Source organism: Dryobates pubescens, chromosome 23, assembly GCF_014839835.1.
Source record: "Dryobates pubescens isolate bDryPub1 chromosome 23, bDryPub1.pri, whole genome shotgun sequence".
Classification (NCBI taxonomy): Eukaryota; Metazoa; Chordata; class Aves; order Piciformes; family Picidae; genus Dryobates; species Dryobates pubescens.
In genome coordinates this window covers 17,040,601-17,055,921 of record NC_071634.1, presented here as the reverse complement: position 1 = coordinate 17,055,921, position 15,321 = coordinate 17,040,601, and the positions used below count along the sequence as shown (strand labels likewise).

Here is a 15,321-nt window from a genome sequence, read left to right as displayed (position 1 = left end):
GAGCGAGAGCCCGGCAGGGCGCGGCCGTGCGCCCCGCTCCGCTCGCGGCTGCACACAGGTGGTTCCGCATCACCTGTTAGCCAGCGGGCTGCTCGGGACGCCGACCCAGCCCTGTGGACAGGCAATCCCGTCCCAGCTGAGCCCCAAACGCGCCTGGACCGGGGGAGCACTGCCTGGGGAGCTGGAGCGGCCCAGAGCCTGGGGGTGCTGCCAAGAGCTGCCCACCGTCACTGCCAGCACCAGCAGCCATGAGCTCAGATCTGAAAGAACGAGCCCATAGTGTATCAAACCTGTTCCGTTTTTTTTTTACAAAACACAGTATTTCATTAAACTCTGGGAAATTTGATACCACAGGAAGCCACGTGTGCAGCAGAGAACTAATACCAGACAAATTATGTAGTCAGGTGCTTTGAACAGACACCATTCCACTGAAACTGACGAGGTTCTGCCCTGTGATAGCAGGACGGATTTGGCCGTGGTGCTTAAAGAAAAAGAGAAAGGGCACTTTAAGATACCTCCATAATTTATGAAGACCTACAGTGACATGAGTAAATGCTTCCATTATGGCAGTTCAGTTTTATGCAGGTAGTTCAGTTTTATACAGGTAACTTTCTCATTTTCTTTACTATTTCTCTTATTCCTACATGAGCAATGACTTGTTTCAGAAATCCCACCTATTCTCTTTGTGTACATTCCCCAAAAGTGACTGTAATTCTTTCTCATGGCACACAAAGGTTATAGGCTTAGTTACCTAAAACCTTAAATGTTGTTTCTGATGTTTCACATCATATTATTTCTTAAAGTATTGTAAAGATTCTTATGAGCTGAAAGATCAAGAAGCATTTCCTACAGCTCACTGCCAAGTAATGCTTTTGGAAAGTATTTCTGTCTTCTAGGCCATGAGACAAACTTGTGTCTGTTTCCATTCAAAACGATAGAATGATTGAAGACTTGAGTTGTAACATAACACTGGCCAAAACCAACTCAGTGTTGAGTACCTTCTGCCAAGAGTTTTTGTGATACATTCACTGATGAGAAGCACTGTAGAGAGGCAGGATTCAGAGTACTGTATCTGCTCTATGCCCTTGGAAGATTTCCCTTCTGTAAAGTGAATCCTCACATAGCCAGGACATGGCTCTTCCTCATCAGACAAATTAGAAGTAGTCAGAAGAGCAATCAGGATTTTGTTTCAGTAACAGGAGTTGAGATTACTTATCTAAACCCCAAGCTTACAGAAAATGGTGATTTATCACAATTTTGCAGGAGTCCTTGTTGTCACACATACATGCTTTTCAGAGTGAGGTAATTCTGATTTATGGCTGCATCCCTTTGCTCACTTGGCTCTACCCCAACAATGTATCAGAACTCCATTGAGTTATGAAAACACTCATATATACGTGAACAGCTGGTCATAACAGAGTGAACTAAGGAAAGAATGGTAGCAATACATCAAAGATACCTTTGCAGTTGCCAGTTAAACTAGGCATTCATCTTGTGTCTTAGAATTTACAGGTGTGCAGCCCAGCACAGATCATAGGCTCCAAAAGTGCCAGCCAAGTTTGTACACATAAGGTAGCACGTGTCACCTCTATGATCAATTGTATCTGAGGCAAAGGAAAAAGAAAGTGACCCACATTGAACTGTGTCCATAAAAAATGCTTGTTTCTCTCCAGCTTCTCTATTTTCTGGCTGTTCTCTTTGTTTCCATACAGCTGTTCTTCACCTCCTGTTGTTGGTGGGCCTTGCTTCAAATAGTTGGACCAATTCTCTCTGCCTACTCTTTCTTTTTTACTCTTTTGGAATTCAAATACTTGTCTTGAAAGAAGCCATAGTGGTTCACAGACTTCCCTTTGAGCTTTTCCATTCCTAGCTATTTTGACCTATTGGTTTTGTCTTACCACGGAGATGCCCACAATCCTTTTCCATACCCATCGACAGAGAGATCTAAACGTTAGCGTATTATTTACCATTTACAAATTAGTGGTGCAATACATAAAATGAAAGCCTATTTAAAAACCACAGAAAAGTCCTCAGTTAATAGAGATGTATATAATTTTCTGACTTCATAAGAACTGTAGCAATAATAGAAATGTGCAAATTTTCAGCCATTGAGATTCTGGTTTGATTTTATCTAACTCTAGCTTACGACAATTACTTGCAGTAATTGACAGACATAAAGACTAACTCTGTGTCCTTTCGATGCTCTGTGTATAACAAAATATATGTCAGAATGTGGGGTTTTTCCAAATTTGGTTTAAAGGGCAAATGCTTTATTGTTTACCAAACCTGATTCACTTTCCTCCAATTAGGATGTCAAGCCCGTGTATCTGCTCTATATAATAGTCAGTAAGCATTGACATCAACTGTGATTTCATCCCTTCTATATAATTACATTTCGATGTATAATTATATCTCTATGAATATAGAGTTTTGTTCTAGTTTGTGCTTTTCAAAATATAAAACTCCTTGCTTTCTTCCTCATTTATTTCAGGGCTCAATACTAATAATGCCTTGAGTGTATATTGAAAAGATAGCTGTATGGCTTCCAAGCACCTGAGGTAAAAATTTAATTTCTTCTTCCTGAAATAGCTGATGAAGTTTCCATCTGATTTCTTTAATTAGCAGCCACATCAGTATACCTCTGTTAACCTCGGATGTAAACTAACTGTTACAATTTAACACAATTACGATTCCGTGTAGCCACATCAAGCTCAGATTTCCACAGCTGTTAAACATATATAATAAACAAAATTGTTACATGGAGAAGCTAGACTAATGATCGAGGAGGAATTTGTATCCAAAGGAGGAAAACAAATCATCTTTGGTGATTAAAAAGCATTCATCTTGATTTCTGGTGGTTGCTCCTTCATATCAGGGAGGACCTGTTTTTCCCCTTCTTATTTGTATGGATGAGAAAAGGCTCAGACCCAGAGAGTGTGCAGCAACACTTGAAGATTTGGTCCTTTCAGTCTCTTCTGCTTCCCTGCTGGTCTTGGGACATCTGCAAAGGGCTAACACAGTAGTTCAGCTACCCAAATAGTATTTGGACTAAGAAAGTGAATAATTTATAATTAAGCAGTTGAACAGAACAAATGTACACCAAAAAGATTCAGCATGTCCATGTTACTTTCTAAGGCCTCCAGAGAAGCCATTTATTCTGCTGGAGAATAGCCCCCCAGGTGGGAACTTTCTTGGTTCCCAGAAGAATGTGCCATCAGGCTCATACTGCATGTCACTTACAGTATTTTTCACAAGGAAAAAACCAGCTGAATCAGTCTGACACTCTACTTCTAGGACAAATGTTGCCCCCCTCCAAAAAGTAATAGAATTCCATTTTACTATTTTTTATTTAGGCATGAGAAAGAAGCTGTTCTTCATGCTACAATGCATTTCTAAGAGTGCTTTTGTTCTCAGAAGTGTGTTTTATTTATTTCAAGTCTAGATGTATAAGAATGTATCCTACAAAAACATTTTATGTGCACTCTAAATCACAAAACACTAACTGCAATTTGGTCCTACTCAAATATTTAGCATCTGTGATAGAAGTACTTGATCTAAACAAGAAGTTTCCTCCACCTCTCAGGGTACTCTGGCACCCTGTTGTAGGGCCTCCACTGGGTGTCAGAGACAAGATGCTTTTAGTGGGAGGCTGCATGATGACCTTTGTGAAGAAATGCTGTGGTTTTCCTGTGCCAGACAGTTGGTTCCAGACAACCCTGCGACAGAGCCACCACTGGGCACAGCTGAGCCCATCAGCCAACATGGTGGCACCTCAGAGAAAACATATTTGAGGAAAGGTACAAAATGCTGAGGAGAGGAGAATAGAAGGGAATACTAAGGTCAGAGAAGGGGCAGGTGCTCCATGGCAGAGCATGTACACTCCCAAAGGGGCTGAGGCCACATGCTGCAAGATTTACATCATGACAGGATTGTGGCCCATCGATGCCAGAATGGAGGAGACAAATGAGAATGAAGGAGCAGCTTTAGAGTGAGGAACAAAGTGTGGTAGAGGGTAACCACTGGGCACTGACCCCAATTGTCTGCAGTGCCCATCACCTCACTGAGTGCAACCTGCAGTGTGGACAAAGAGGGGAAAGAAGTGTCTGGAGTGAGTGAGCCCTGGAAAAAGGGGAGGAAATGTGCTTTCCTTAAGTGCTTAAATGTTTTTCTTCTTTATTTCCCAATACCCAACTCAGTAATTAAATATTTATGTTGATTCTCTGTAAATTAAGTTAAACTCTCCAAGTCTGTTTTACCCATGACAGTAACTGCTGAGTAATTTCTCTATTTTGACCTCCAGATTTTCACCCTCTTGGTCTTCCCATTTTGTCCCCTACCAAACTGGGGGCAGGGGTAAGCAAGCAAATGTGCAGGTCCTTGTCTGCCAGCTGGTGCTGACCACAGGGTGGATATGGGAGAATTCAAAATACCAAGTAAGACTTGAAGATACAGGAAAGCTATCACAGACTGCTATGAAACTTAACATGTACCTGAAGCAGTGGATTTCCTGTTAGTGCACAAAGAGAGTTTTAGTGCTTGCAAAAAGAGTCATCTTGAATATTCTGAGTTTTATGCCTATTAAACCTTAACCAGGGTGCTTCTTCAAACGAGCATTGTGACCTGTGTATCCCTATCAGTGCACAGCAATAAATAGCGAGAAATAATTAAAGCCAGCCCTGGAACCTGGCAAAAATTTGCTGTTAGTATTGTCATACCTTGTTACTAAAAAGGTGAGGGAGAAGCGAGAGGCTACTTTTCTTGAAACTCAATGTGTTTTTTTAAATTAACATTTTGTAATAAGTTCTCTAGGGGTCAGAAGCAATTTGACTCACCCTAAATGAGTAAGCAAGTCAGAATTTTTATGTGGTGACTAAAACCAGAAAACACTTATTTAACAACCCCCCACTTTAAATGTGGTCTTCAGATTTAAATCATCCAGGGGCTTTTAAAACAAAACTCAGGGAAGCAGGGGCCCATCCTTCACCCAGCATTAATGGGAAATAAGTAGTCAGTTCCTTCAGGCCTAAAATCGAGCTATTTCTTTTCTGCTGTTGTGTCTGTGTTTGTTGGCCTCCCTTCCATGTGCTGCAGGTGACTGGAGTGGCTCAATTGTTGAGCGGCAGTATTTAGACGTTTGAGTTTTGATTTGTGAGAGTCTTGTGGGTTTCCATCTCACTTTAACTGTGATTCATGATTTACAATAGCCACACTGTAGCTGTTGCAGAAGAAAGTCATTAAAAACCAACACAAGTTGATGCTTTAAAAAGCCCACATGTAGTATTCAACACAATTTTGATGTGCTGCTTAGAGACTTCCTTGGTATAATCTGTATCACTTCATCTAAATTGCCGTCGAATTGTTTGTTGTCACTGTTAGACTGTCACTGAAGTAATTTCATTATCAAACCTGAGTCAATATATGCTTTCATATTTACCAAAAGCCTCATGTGAAACAACAGCACTGCAGTTTTTAAGCACCTCATTCCTAGCCTGGCAATCACAAAGCATTTTAAAAATAAAAGCATGCTGAGAGCAAATTCATCTGCTGAAGAAATGTAGCTGATTCCAGAGCATACACAGCTGAAAAAACTGTCCATTAGACAGGTGTAGGTTGAAGAAAAATATTGGCTAATGATCCTAACCTATGTTCCTGGGGAAAAAAAAATCTATAGTTTTTTATATAAAATAGATCCTAAGCTTAAAGATCTCGTGTGAAATTCCTACTTGTAGTGGTCTGCACTATGCTCAGAAGAGACAGAACAAAAGATAAACCCAAATAAAAAACAACAACAAAACTCCCTGAGCTGACCCTGGTGTAGGACAGTGCCCAGACTGAGCCAGTTTATGGCAGCATGATTTCTCAACACTGTTTCTGGCAGTTTTACATTCAGCTGTATGTTGGCTTCCCATTGCTTTTTGTCCTTCATTCTCGTCAGGTAATTCTACACCCTGCTTCGGTAAAACATTCTCCCATTCTGCTTCTCCATCTCCCTTCCATTTCCTTTTCCCTTTCCTATTTACCTCACATGCAATTTCTCACGAAAAACTGAGCACCAGCAGAAAGGAGAGTGGCTTTTATGTTCAGCTAGTGGAGATCAGAGAGAGGTAGGGCTCTGTACAGACAACGACAGGATGTAACTGAATGCAGTGCTTCATATTTTCCGTCTTTAAATCCACATCCACAGAGTTGCCAGATGACAGAGTTTTAAGAATGAAAGTCTAGGGAGCCCTAGCTAACTCAAAAGGCAGTTCATAGAATATCAAACAATCATTAATAATACAAAGTTAAATTTCAGAATGTTTGAAAGCATTTTGGTTCTTACAATATTTCCTCCAGGGAAAAAGATTCCTAGATTTATGGCACTAGTGATTCATTTATGGAAATATGGAAGGACAGTAATCTCATTTTCTGTTAGTACATCTGAATACAGAGATATGAGGTCAAATTCTCTTTTGGATGGCAACAAAACTCTCTTTTGAATGAGCCCAATCTGTATGGGGACACTAAAAGAGCTTGTTCATCCTCACATAAAAATGTCCAAGAGGGGATATGGTTGCTGTATAAATACATCAGACAGTTAAAAAATAGCAAGAGGGAAAAAAAAAACAACCACTATCTCAGTTAAAGGTAAGTGCTGGCACCAGAACAAATAGTGTGATCTATAATCTATAAATTTAGGTTGCATTTTAAACAGAAGTTGCTAAGCATTAAAGAATTCAAAGACTGAAATGCCCTTCCAAAATGAAGGAGAGGAAAGGCAAAATAAATGTTTTAAGGCAGAGCTTGTTAACTCTCTGAATTATCTGATGAGATGTCTATCACAACAGAGAGGTCTATGAACATAAATCGTATGTGAAAAATACAGCATGGGTCATAGGAAAAGGGATACAATGCTTACTGCAGAGATTACATACAATAGTAGAGATAATAACAAGAGCCTCTGCAATAAACATTAATCCCTTTGTGTAATATCCAGCAAACTTACAGGACATGGTATCAGTCTTTCACATTTAAATGGCTGCTTCAAGGAGGACAGGATTCAATTGTTCTCCAAGGCTGACAACAGTGTCACAGGAGAAAGGCACCCAGGTTGCAGCACACAAGCAGTTAAATTCTGGGGGGAAATTTCTAACTTATAAGGTAGTCAAATAGTAGAACAGTTTTATGAAGAGCTTAGTGGAATCTCTATTGTTAAAGAGTTTGTTTTAACTGCTGTATAGATGACCTGCTTAAGACAAACCTAGACCTTTTGACCCTATCCTAGCACATCATTACTATAAATCTTGAGGTATCTTCTGTCCACATATATCCTTATGGTTGTATGATTAAAAGAATAGTACTGATTTAAATGAGAAAGGAATCTGACAAGTAATGGCCCCACTTCCTCAGCTCTCTGTGCCCATTTCTCCTACAGAACTAGTGCTCCTAAACTAGTTCAGGTTTCAGTCTATAAAACAGAGGTGATGATTTTTTTAAGATGCTTTCTTTCTTAATTTGCACAGCTGAGAATTCTGCTGCCATGGAAATCTGTGAGGCCCAGCTGTCTTGCTCCGTTTCAGACTTTATGAATCAATTGATTTTAATTCATACATTTTCCACATACAGTCTTAACATATCGAAGTGGCCAAAATCTCACCAGAATGTTACCCTGTCCATCTGTAACAGAGCTTCACTTCAAACATCTGTACTCAGTCAGGTACAGTGCCATTGGTTGGCTAAAAGTTGATTCATGCTGAGTTCATGACACAGTCAATGAAGGTTCTACATCAAAAAGGAATAATCTTACTCTCCGAGCATCAGACAAAGGGTGCACTTGCAGCTTAGTGCTCAAGAAGCTGTTAAAGTCAGCCTTACAACCAATGACCTAAGTCAGTTAAGGGCAAATGTTCATCCTGGATGAAAGATGCAGGAATATATCTACCTTACTGTCTAGTTGTTTCAGCAGTTAGCTGACCCAATGTCATCTTGATTTTCAGCCAAATTGCATTTATTTGTGCCACAGCTCCTGCAGAACACGAACAACTTAATCTTTCATCAGGAGTTGGAAACAGATATAACCCTGTGTGTTATCAGCATGCTGGAGCAGAACCTGCTTGCTTATTTTTCTCAACAGCCTCCCATATGTGCATATGACTTGATTAATTAATGACTGAAGTAGAGTATAAAAGTAGTGTTGCTGATAATATTTTTGTTTATGATTAAATCTGTAAGGCAGGCTTTGGTCCCTTAACTGCTGTCATAAGCTATAAGGCTGGCTTTGGTCCCTTAACTGCTGTCATAAGCTTTCTCATCCACTTGATTTGATCCACTAGACTAAGCTAATAGCCAGAACTCTCTCTCCTAATTACCTTGTTTCTTTGCTGCAGAATTCTAGGTGCTGTAGGTCAAGCCAGTCCAATGGTAGTACATAGTTATCTTTGCTTTCATAATAACATTTTTAAAAGCACAGTGAAATTTGACTTAAGATTGTGGGTCTCTGTGTACTAAAATGGAAGTTATTATCATGACACAATACTGTAATGAATAAGTATAAATTAATGTATTTATGAAGCTCTACTTCTTATTTTTCCAGTTTTAAACATTTTATTCTTCCATCATTTATATAACTTACAGGTTACCATCAGTTTGTTTACCCTATTGCATCAAATTCTTAGCCCAATAATCCTTTCTGCCTTTTGAAGATTTTGTGTGTGTGTTTTATTTTTACATCTTTCAGAAGTGCATTGGGACCTTAAGAATGAAAAGATAACTTCTGAAACGTGCCATTCTTGCCCCACTGCTCTCATTTATAAACTAATGCTGAATGCCAGGTAACTAACAATACAGATTAAGAGCTTAGTACTGACTGTTGCCACTATGACCATCCAAAATCACGAGGTTGATTCCTTCTTCCCATCAACAATGCATGGCCTGAAATTCATTTTAGTGTAGACACAAATTGTATTTTAATGGTTTTGTGCTCTTCTCCACAAATGCAAGGGATAGAAACTTTCATTTTAAATATTAAATTGTCTGAAACTCAGATCTATTCCTGTGAGAAGAAAAAGTATCACAACCTGTATGAGACGTTTTCTGAGACTACTAAATGTGGCACTGCTTGCTGGTCTTGAGATTAGAGAGGTGCAGTGTTTTAGCTGCTTTTGAGATTGGAGAGGTGCAGTGTTTTAGCTGCCTTTGAGATTGGAGAGGTGCAGTGTTTTAGCACCTATGAACGCTTATGTTTCTAAAAGTGGTGGAAAAGAAGAGCAGTTACCAGGTCACAGGCTAGATGACTATGCAAGGGCATCCTAGTTATTCTTCACACAGCATTGAGCTCACTGAATTGCATGTAGAAGGGACAGACATAGGTGGTGCTGAAGCGAAGGGATTTATTGCCAAGAGTTAGCTTGGAAGATTCAATAAAGGTAGACATCTCTCATTGCTTCTCATTTGGAGATGTCAATAGAAAGAAGCTTTGCAGGCACCATTCTCTGTCATTTAGATGATTTAGATCAGCTCCTCCAACTCCAGAATCACTGCTCTTTTGACATAAGAATCAATCATAAATTGCCACTTTTAACTCTTAGGCTTTCTTTGCTCCTGTAAATACCAGGGCTTGATTATCCAAGATTTATACCTCTTCATATGAGGTCTCTCCTTACAACAGTCAAGCAAAATAAGTGCATCTTCATTTTCCTACATGAGAATATTGGAGCTGGTGGGGGGGGGGGGTGGAGGGTGCATGTGTGCAGATTGCACAGCAATGGGTTTGCTTTTGTTGATCTTATTTGCTCATTTGCTTACCTCTTCTACTTTCCTTCCCTTTCTGCAATACAATTTCTATTTAATCATTTTAGAGCTTGAGTTGTACAGTAAATGATTCATTCAATCAGTCGAGTGATTGGGCTGGTTCCAGCAGGAAAAGGGGCACATATAAACTCAAGAAATGCAAAGGATCCATGACAGTAATTCCCAGATGTAGCACAGATCCTGGCAGCAGCAAGGGGCAGGAAGCCAGGAAACCACAGGAGAACTTGGGAAACCAGAACTCAGAAGGGACTACAGGAATTTTCCTCCTCTTAAAAGCATTTTGTCCTTTAAAGGTTCAATAGATTATATGAACAGTATAGTTGAACAATAATCATTCAAGAAGAATTAAATCTTCTCCACTATGAGCAGGTAGCACAGAAGCAGACAGCTATAGCTACACACAACCTTCCAGCATTCCTGCACCATACTATTCCAGCTTTAAAGGGATAGAGAATCATGGAAAGGGAATCCCTAACAGAAGGAGCATCCCTTCTTTCAGCTTCCGTCTGGCTTTGAGATATGTCAGCCACAGTGGTGGACCACAAAGATAATTCAGTTCTGTTGCACTCCCCTTCCACTAAGGGTAAGACACTTTGGAAACTATTTCAGGGCTTTAGCATTCTTTGTGTTCAGAGGAACCAGCGGAAAACCCAGAGAGTGTGGATCAAGAAGCAGTATGTATATCCTTTTCCCAGCTCATACAAAGCAGCCCTAAGTAGGACTTTGAATCGTGCAGGCAGGGATACTGTAGGGTGCAGTGACAATATGACCTAGTTTATTAGCATAAAAGTTAACATTATTAACTTCCATGTTATTCCTTTTTTCATATGAGCCTGAAGGCACTTGATGAGTCACCGCATTGCCTTGTCACATCAGGTACCTCAGTTCTGTCACAGAAGTAACAACCAGTCTCTAGGAAAAGCAATTATTTCTCCATAAGGTAGACTTTGGGGCTTGTTCTGAATACCACCTGGCAAAACCCTTTTTAGAAATGACAATTATACAAAGAAAATAACTGCCACTCACTCATTAGGGATGACCTAACCTCAAGTAACGACTGCAGAGAAATTTCTTTTCTTTTTAGTGGAGAGAGGTTATCACTGAACTGTTGAATCAGAAAGGAAATTACAGGTTTGTGTTCTTTAAAATCTGTTAAATCATTTAATCTTCTCAATCTTACTTTAACAGGAGAAACAGAAGGATGCTTTGCAGAATGAGTTGGTTTTAAAATGGCATATGCACACATTCAATACTATTAAAGGCACAAACTGTCAGACAAAATGGAATCAAAATGGAGATAGGAAGTTGCTACCAAGGCCAGGGCGAGGAAGGTCAGGAAAAGGGGAAGAAATTGATTCCACAAAATCAAAGGTCTATGCAGCAAATATTGCCAGGAACTGTGCCAAAGTCTAGAAAAACTAACATTAGATGAGGAGATCAGAACAAGCACCAGGCTACAGAACTGAACAAATAGGACATAAATTTAGCTAGGAAACAAGTCTAATAAACAAAAAGTAACCTGTGTAATAGCTGTGAAGATCTGGCAAGTATGTGGTAAAGCAGCAATAAGGCAGAGAAGCCAAGCTTCACCTGCCAGGGTTTAGCAAGCTTTCATTCTCTTGTGGCACTGACTAAATGGCAAAGGTCTCTTCTGGTTAGACTTTCTTGTGGTGATGACAACAGAGGAAACACAGAGCATTGTCTGCCATAGCTCTCTCATTAGACTAAAGTCACCAGACTTGAAAATCACAGGGAAAATAGTCTAGACTAGACAATGTTAAAAATGCAAGAGTTGAAAAGAAGTGTTAGTTGCTAATATCATTCCCTGAAGATCAAACAGCAGTAAAGAAGTGAGTATGAAGTCCAAGTTTTTTTACCTGGGCAGCAAACAATGCATAGATTTTCTTGCTCAGGAAACTTCTCCCAGTTGATGATGCTCATCTACTAATTAGTCTTCTTCCAACACCCAGCTTTCACCAAACTCTTCAGAATTCAGCTGTATCTGAGGCAGCAGATGGTGGCTGTATTTCACTAATCACTAAGAAATATAGTGATAACATATTCCTTGAAGAGAACTGATGACACACTAGTAACTATCCAAAAATAACCTTCTGGAGCAAGCTGGCCAGCATCAGGTAGATGGATTCATGACCTTCTGAAACAGTGTAAAAAATTCAGAGGCAACTCTCTCTCAGACTAATTCCATCTCTAAAAGACTGCCAACATTTCAAAAATGTATGAGACAGACAACAGATCTTAAGAAATAGGATGAAATTTGTTGTTTGTTATTTAGCAAGATCATCAAACATGAAAGCGCAGATGTCAGAATACTGCTTGAGGGGGAAGTTTTGATGTAACCTCCTGAAGGGAAGACCTAATAGTGTCCATCAATTACTGAGGCAGAGGTCTATGCTTCACTTTCTAGTCAGCTCAGAGAAGGCAACATGAACTCTTTGAAAACTTATTTCATGCTAAGAGCATATTCAGCATTTGTTTCTTTAAGATATGCCTCTGTGCCACGGAAACACACAACATAAGCATGGACACAAAGCCAGCAAGAAAGATCTTCATTACCATAATTTCTGATTACCTTCTGAGAGTTAATACAATAATTTGGAAGTAAGCCATAAACTCAATATGAATGGAGAAATTTCCTTTAAATAGCATCTTGCCATGGGAATGAGCTCTCTAGCAATTAATAGAGCTAAGAAAAATACAGGCATTGGTGGGTTCATAGCATGAAAGACATTCAGTGAAACTTGTGGTTTTCATACTGACCTTACAGGCCCCAAGAGTAACCACACCTCCTTAAAAACAAATAAAGTAATTAAAATAAAAAAAGGCATGTAGAGATTTTTTCAGCTTGAAGTTGTACAGGACTGTCACTGAAAAGGGAGCTAAACCCCCACCCTGGTATCAGTGCTTAAATGCTGGTTTAGGGATTTTATACAGTAATAAGAAAAGGAAGCATAGAAATTAATCTCAACTCAGCTTCAGTGACAGGCAGTTTGTTGGCAGAAGTGCCTGCAACATGCTGATTCAAGCTGAGAATACCACTATAATTGTGCATTATCATGTATTTTTGCAGAAATTGAATTCTGGAATAGGTGTAAAAGTTTAACAGCCCATGAAGGCACATCTACAGTAACACAGAACAGAGGATGCAGTAAAATCTCTGTTTATGTCAGATGGAGCAGTAATAGGTTTTGGAACGAGAAGTAATTTTTAGGTTTAAATGCATTAGGAAATGAAATCTTCAGAACAGTAACTCTCAACTCACCTAAAGTTTTGCTTTTTCACCCCTTCTAAATATTACTTTTCACCTGGACTACTCAGTATCAAAGTAGTTTTTGTTAATGTATCAGAAGTAAACAGATACCTTACTTGATCTTTGCCTACCTTAATACTTAAGTCCTCTAAGCTGCTAAAGGATGATCTAGCAGTATACACTTTGAACCAGGACTCTTTTGCCAGTTTCTTTAGTGAATGGTGACAAACAAATAAACAAAAAAAGATAGCATTATAATGGTTTTAGGTATGCAGTACACACAGATAGAACTTGGCCATTTAATGAATGATCAAATCTGGACTGTTGTTTGGAAAGGAATTTTATGCAGAAAGCCTTCTTGGCTGGAGGAAATCCCGTCTCACTCCTTCCTATGTGACTGCATATCTGTATTCTGAGGTGTCCTCTGCTATAGCTCATCGGACAGCTGTCCAGTCTGGTGTTTCAGGTGCAGCCATACCATCACTTTCACTGTAAATACTAGCCAATTTTAAATACTTACTGGCACAAAGGAAAGTTGAGGAACGGTAAGGAGAAAAGTCCTGGGTTAATCTGTTTGGTATTTATGATTAAGACATAAAAGCAAAGTCCGGTCTAATACAAGATCATATTTTTATCCCGCAGGCAGAGAGTGGCACATAATATTTCAGTGTATTAATTTTTATCTGTTCAAGCGGTGGAGTTCCCAGAGGCAGATCTTGTTAATGTTTAAATGGGCCTGTGTAAATGCCTGTATATAGGCACAGAGTCAGGCAAGGCACTCAGAATGAGATTTTATGAAACAAAAAAAAAAGCCAAATAAATTAACTGATGGCAAAGCAGCTCTCACAGGGTAATACTAAAGGCAAACATGTCACAGCATTTAATTTGCTGAAGCTTTCAAAATATGAAAATAGTTTTAATTGTAGCAGAAGTAATAAACCCATGAACTTCTGCAGCGCTTTGCATCTGCACGGAAAACATAATTTAAAGCCTCCTCTTACAGGAAGACTAAAATTGCTTTTCTCCTTATACTAATCTGTGTTCAGATTGTGCTTCTGGAACCATCTCAGTTCAGGTTGGTCTCAGCTGTAGTCTCAAGGTCTGACCTGTGCAGTGAATGAGGTTTCCCCAGAAGTGTATTGATGTAGAGAATTACTCTGCTGCAGAGAAAATAAAGATTTACATCCGGTGTAAGCAATGATCTTGACATAGGTAATAGGACTTTATCAAACTCTAATGTTCTATGTCTGGCTGCTTCTGAAAGTACTGTGGACTACCCAGATTCCTTTTTATAAAATCTTCATCTTAGGATCCTGTTATTTCAGACATTATTCCTAAGTCAGCTCCCTCTCACTACTGAAAATGGCAGACAGCTGTTTATGTAAATATCACACTGACGCCAAGGAGGTTTCCCAAGCAGGCATAGAACTCCTCTAGACTCTCTCAAATACTTCCAGTGTCTGCTTGGAAACTCAATTTCAGACCTGTCCTACACTTAAGAAAACAATATATTAAACTTGACTTTGTTTCTCTTGCAAAACTGCTTTCATTTGTTGCTAACCCTTTGCCCCAGTGAAAAAAGACCCAAAGAACAGTTCACTGGTGGGAAACAATCCGTGCTGCCATATTCTGTGTATGAGGAATAGGTGCTTTAAGGGAAACTAGAATGATTTTAGAAAATAACCTGAGGTTTTTTGGAAGCTCTGTTACTAGTTGTTCTAAGAAAGCATTGTTTATTAATGGGAAAGACAAAATGGAACAGATGAAGAGATTTTTGTCTTTTATTTTCAGCAAGACATTTTAATTCTTGACTGTGCTGCAAACATTGCTGGATGTGGACTGATGTACTTGTTATGAAAGTGCTTCCTCTTTTTTGTAATGTCAGCTACTTTTAGCTAATGTACTTCAGTCATTCACCTTTGAAAAACAGGTTTTATGTCTAGAATCTCCTAAGAACGGGGTGGAGGGAAATAAATGTTCAACTCTTCAGTCTCTCCCCAGCCCCAATTCCCATTCTGTCTCAGTGTTGTCTGTGGAACAAAGGTTTGCATTCTGATAGCCCATGGAGCAGAATTAACAGAAGTGGCATGGGGGTGTAATGCTGGCACTCTCTGACAGCTGGAAGTTATAATCTTCTTTTCATCCTTGTGCCAGTCTTTTTTGCATGGCTTTAAGTGAGAGCACAGAAAAGCAAAACAAACCTGAGATGAAGCACATCTAGTTCACCTTTGGCTGAGTCACAAAAGGGTGAGGCTGCTCTGCTG

At 39.4% G+C, this 15,321-nt stretch overlaps 1 protein-coding gene across 1 annotated transcript in view; it reads right to left on the bottom strand.

The window, feature by feature from the left end:
- The window catches only part of KCNIP4 (potassium voltage-gated channel interacting protein 4), a 274,262-nt gene extending 274,170 nt beyond the window's left edge, over positions 1-92 (bottom strand). Inside the window, exon 1 of the mRNA XM_054172364.1 lies at positions 74-92. The gene's annotated coding sequence lies outside the window, so the exon portion shown is untranslated. The remainder of the gene's footprint in view (positions 1-73) is intronic.
- Between the last annotated feature and the right edge of the window lie 15,229 nt (positions 93-15,321).